Source organism: Mauremys reevesii, unplaced genomic scaffold (genome assembly GCF_016161935.1).
Source record: "Mauremys reevesii isolate NIE-2019 unplaced genomic scaffold, ASM1616193v1 Contig100, whole genome shotgun sequence".
NCBI lineage: Eukaryota > Metazoa > Chordata > Testudines > Geoemydidae > Mauremys > Mauremys reevesii.
Genome location: NW_024100717.1, coordinates 186,578 through 192,121, shown reverse-complemented (window position 1 = coordinate 192,121; position 5,544 = coordinate 186,578). Strand labels below are relative to the sequence as shown.

The 5,544-nt window shown below is 43.5% G+C and overlaps 1 long non-coding RNA gene across 1 annotated transcript; it reads right to left on the bottom strand.

The window, feature by feature from the left end:
* Positions 1–395: 395 nt before the first annotated feature.
* LOC120392564 lies at positions 396–4,598 on the bottom strand. Its single transcript, XR_005591722.1, has 4 exons — positions 4,472–4,598; positions 2,030–2,088; positions 1,445–1,579; positions 396–441 (listed from the first exon to the last, which is right to left on the bottom strand). It is a non-coding gene; the product is annotated as an uncharacterized LOC120392564 (long non-coding RNA).
* Between the last annotated feature and the right edge of the window lie 946 nt (positions 4,599–5,544).

The following is a 5,544-nucleotide window of genomic DNA, read 5'->3' as shown; positions in this document are numbered from 1 at the left end:
AGCAAAGGAAAGGGATAGGAGAGAATAGGACTATCACTACACAGATAGTAGCAGGATGAGGTTGGGAGGGAGGAAAAGGACTGTTTGCATTGCAAGAAGATGTTAAGAGGAGGAAGAATGGTTGGGGCCTGTTGGTGGTCAGACAAAACCCCATCTTTCCTAAAACAACTGCAGAGAATTTGTCTTGTGAGTGCATTTTTTAGAAGGGTGGCAACCGTATTCCATGGCTGCACTCAAAACCTTGTATGTATATGTACATCTACCCACTTGCCCTCCCTCTCCATGTGCACACAGACAAAGAATCCTAATGCTCACTCTCTGGCAGAGGGTCCACTCTCTTCCAGCAAAGCTATGTACTGGCTGTAGATCTGTGCCTCTGACAGACCGGGGGCAGGAAAAGGAAGGTCATTTCTTAAAGAGGCCCAGGAGGGAGCACTCATCCTAAAATAAAATGAACGACAAGGAAATATTAGCATCAGGGGAGCAATTCCCTTCTCTATCTCCTGCTTCCCCATATGATATGATCCATGTTAACAACACCACATGATCCCACCTCCCAGTAAGATCCCTGTTAATCCAATTTCCTTCCGTTTTCCAATGAAAGCTGTATTTTATTAACTAGCAGAAATATCAAAGCCTATTTTGGAAACCCATCTCCTAAGTATCTCCAAAGTCTCATATCACGTCATTGGGCGAGAGACTCACTGGTGTTCCTCTCCAATGGCTGCCTAACCCCTCCATGGCCTTCAGCCATCACAGCAGGTGCTTTGTTCCATCACACCTTAGTAACTCAGTCAGAGATTAGGGGCCTATTACAGGAGTGGGTTGCTGCGGTTCTGTGGCCTGCAATGTGCATGAGGTCAGATCACGATGATCCCTTCTGACCTTAACATCTGTGAGCTATTGTTGTTGCTCTTGGTCACAAAGGGAGAAAACTCCATCTCATCAGGGAGGAGGTAGAACGTTACTCAGAGGCATTGAATCTTAAGGAATATTCTCCTTACAAGTGATTATTGGGCTCTTTAAAGGAACTGTCTGTTGATCCTTCCCCAGACTGGACAGTAGAAATGGCTTGATAAAGACCCTGACAACATAGTAGTTGTCTTCCTCACCTTGAGCCTGCCCTACAGTCTACAGTGAAACACAAACAGTGAAACTGTCATCAACCTAGAGATGCGAGTACTTCATTTTCTGTCCCTGACTCCCTTCTTTCTCCTCTTTGAAGAGGAGCCTCATCACTTGAAAAGCGAGTCCAATGCTGAGGGCCTGAGCCCTCCCAGAGTATTTTAAACCCAGTCTTGACTGGGGTCTAGGCAGGATAGAGATCTCTGCCTGTGGGAAGTGTTTTTCAATGACTGCTGCATCCACACTTTCCGAATGGTGGGAGTTCGGCTCCCCGAAGTGCTGGATACTCAGGGGAGGAGGAAGCTGATCCCAGAATTACCTGCTGAATGAGGCTTGATATGCCTTTGTGGCATATAAGGCGCCTTCACTGGGCATAAAGAAGGCAGTGAGGGGCCAGAGGGATGCAGCAAATTTACTGCGGAGATGGGGTCTAGCCCTCGATGGCGCCTTCATCCTAAATAAAATGGAAACAACAAAATATTAGTAGTGAGTTCCCGATAATAATAATAAAGTATCAATAAGCACAGCAATTTAGGGACAGTGCTAGAAGGAAAACAGTGAAGAGTAGAGGAGCTAAATCATTACTGACTCTAATATTGAACGGGAAACCCCATTGAAAATAGTGGCTTAATGCACCTTTCAGGTACCTAGAAAAGGATATTGAGGAAGGATCTCTGAGAGGAACCCAGACATTCAGCAACACAACAGTCAAGAGATTAAGAAGGAGACAGATTAAGAAGGAGACATGATTCGTTCTATACTAAGAGCTGCCTGCAGGGTTATCTGGGAAGCTGTCAGCCTCTGTGCCATTCGGAGACTGTTGGCTTAACTATGCGACTTTAACGCTCATCTTTCCCGACCGCCCACACGATATAATGTGTGTAATGCAAACCTCTTTTCTTACCAAGAATCCAGCGTTGATTTCACGTAATCCATCCTCCTCTGATGGTACTCCGATTGTAACTGGATAAAAGAGACATTCACACTAGACATTAATCAAATTTTCTAGGGAGTTAAACGGCAATCTCTGACAAAAGGAGTAAATTGCCTAGAATAGGAATTGAGGTTCCATCACTGGAGATCTTGAGAAATGACTGAAATTAGTGTATTCTCTATTTTCCACACTGTAGATGATCTTGTAAGAGAGTTCCCTTTCATGTACTTTCTCGATACTGCTTTGCTTTGTACTGAGTTTATTTCTTCAAACCATCAGAAAGGGCTGTGTTTACTTCTGATGGTCCATGGAGAATAGATAAAGAAGAACGGAGTTAGTTGAATTGATGGGAGATTCATATAGTGGAGAATCTGAAATGATGTGGGTGGGGGTAGGAGGGGTAGAGTCGATGATCAGCCAAATTCCACCCAAACCTGATCAGCAAGGAAGCTACTCAGGAAAGGGTACGTTTCTCATCATGACTGTCATCTTGTTTTATTATCACAGTACTCTGCAGGAGCAAAATCCATAGATGCTCTGGTGATTGGTAATACATACAAACCTTTGATCACTAGCTAGGGAAGGGATTAGAATCGACATTCAAAGGACTTTCCCCCAGGTGATTATCGCCTCATAAATGACACAGGACAGGAATTTATCCAGCAATGATGTGATTTGTGCAGCTGGGCCTGGTAGTCAAACTGTTTCCATATCTCTCATACAACAGAAATATGGAAATCCTTCTCTTCAGAAGCCCCCAGTGAGCAAGTGTGACAATGGACTGCTCTGCTAGTTCCTTCAGGAGAAGTCCACAATTAGGCTGGTAGCCCTTGGAAAGGCATGTAGCTTCTTTACCCCACACACCAGCTGCTTTTTCAATTCAGTTAATGTCCCACAAAATAAATGACAAACCAGCATTTTCAACCAAGAGTGAAATAACTCCTCTGCCTCGCTGTGGCCGTTAACTCTCCCAGAGCCCTTATGTAAAGAAACGTCATCATATGCAGCCCTAGGGGCTGCATTCCAGCATGTGCTCTTTGACCAGTCCTTTCCCAGATGTACCCATCATGCACCACAGAACTGGATAATACACAGGGTGCTGCCCTCAGATCATCTAGGAGCTGCCTTAGGTATCTCATGAGTATGTCTGAAATCCCTAACCCAGGAAGCGGGCAGAACTTCTAAAATAGCTACAATTCAGCAACCCACTAATCAGCTCTTCCTGATACAAAGCTGAGCACTGACCTGAGCTGAATGCACTGATGGCTAGTCAGGGGACTACATAATGAGGGGTGTGCCATGCCAACCAGCTCTGATCTCCATAAAAGGGCAATGGACATACAGCCTTGCCCTGCCTACACAAGCCTTTGTGATCATAGTGCCCTCTCTAGAGACTAGTCCAGTCAAAGCCCAATAGGAACTTACAAAAGGGTTGGTGTCTTTAAGGAAATACTGATAAATGTCCTTAAAGACCGAACTTTTCAAGAATGACTTTTTTGATACTAGTCAAAGTGCCTGCACTCAGCTAGCAACTAACTTGCTTCCAAGATTCTTAAAAGTGGCAACAATTATTAAGCCAGAATGTACACTGTGGAGTAGGTAACTATTATCTCTGTTTTAAAGATGGATAAACAGAGACTCAGTGATGATATTAGGATATTTATCAGCTATGAAAGAAATCACTTTCTGTTTCTGTGAATAAATCTAGATGATATTAATAACATTTTCTACACTAAGGGTGTGATTGAAAGTTCACTGGAGTCCATAGGATCACCATTGAATGAATGCAATTGGTTTGGAATTAGCCCCTTAGATAACAAAACATTGTGCTTTCAAGGACCTCAAAATGCCAAAGAATAATTAATTCATAACTTTTTAAATACTTACCATTATCCCCGTTTTCAGGATGAATAAAGTGAGACACCTCAAAGGTCGAGGATTGCCAAAATTAATGTTAATCAATGCCTGAAGTGAGTGAGGAGTTTTGCTTAATCCCGAATCTACCCACCAGAGCCCAAATGAGTGAGAATTCCTGCTGAATCTCCAGATGTAGTACAGCTCCCCCCCCCCACAGACCCACCATGTGGACATTTTCTGAAAGCCACAATCTGATTAAAGTCAATGGGATTTTGGATTTTATTGTCCAAATGTATCAGTGAGCAGAGAACTCTGACTGACTATACTATAGTTGGACTCACCATGCCAGTGGACATTCTGCTAAAATTGCTCACATGCTGAGTTACAAGCTTGTATTTATTCCTTGTGTGTTACATGGGCATAGTGTAGCTTGACAAGGACAGAAGAAATGTTTTAAGAACTCCTAACTAGTCTGAGACCCTGTGAAACCACAACTCAATTAGTATATAGCTTACACTGCTGTGTTACATTGGCCATCTGAAAAAATTCACTTACTTCTATCACAGGCCTGTCTGCCAAGTCTCACACTGATTGAAATATCCCTCAGCGCCAACCAGTTCTCCCAGAGGCCAAGTTGAGCACTGACTTGAGCTTAGTTCCCCAGTAGCTATGTGTGAGCCCGGTGATGCCATAATGAAAGTTGTACCACAATCGCCATGACAACTAGGTGCTAACTCCTACCAGGGGAATATGTTGGGTCTTATGTATGTGTGCATCCCTGCTTGGTCTGCCCAAGTTTTTGTGATTATCTTGCCCTCTCTAGCCCAGAAAGAGGATAAAAGCCCAAATGTTAAGGAGATCTGAGAGTGATGCTTCTTTCGTTCAAGTGACCGAGGCCCTTTTTTTGAATTTATGATCCTGAGAGCTTAGCACAGGGAGCATAAAGTACCTGGCTTCTGTTGTGTCTGTCTGCATTCAGCCTCCGATTTAGTAACATCTGGGACCGTAGTTAATTCTAGCGGAGTTTGGAAGAGGAGCTTGAGAATCAGGAGAGCTGGTTTCCCATTGTAGTTATGCTCCTGGTTGTCTGTGACTTGCCAAAGTTACTGAACAACCCTGCCCCAGGGATGGAATGGGGATAAAAGCACCTAGACTCTTCTTTTTAGGTAAAGCAGTGTGTTTTTCATTCCTAGGATGCTTTGGGGGAGAGCCAAATAATTATTTTGTGCTCTAGGGGTGCATTGAGAGCAGAGTTAAATTGATTTGGATCACTGGTGAGAAGTAGGGAGAGGGGTTTGGCCCAATCTATGAATCTTCTCTTAATTCTATTGATTACTTCAGAATTCCCAGTTCTCTCTCTGAGGTTTGACAGGTTCTTGTCCCAAGATCAGGCCTAGTATGATTAAAATTCCTATTTAGTTGGGAACCCTGATGTGCACAGTTGCAACACTTACATTTTAGGAACCCTTCCGCATTTACAGTAGTTAATACATTTAGCAAAGTCACAAACACTCTAACCCAGCAAGGTAGATAGAGGTGATACAGAATGTACATCTGAACATCCATATACTCACACCATCCTTGGAGAACAACCTGATATGCTAGCCATCACCTTCCTTATCATCACC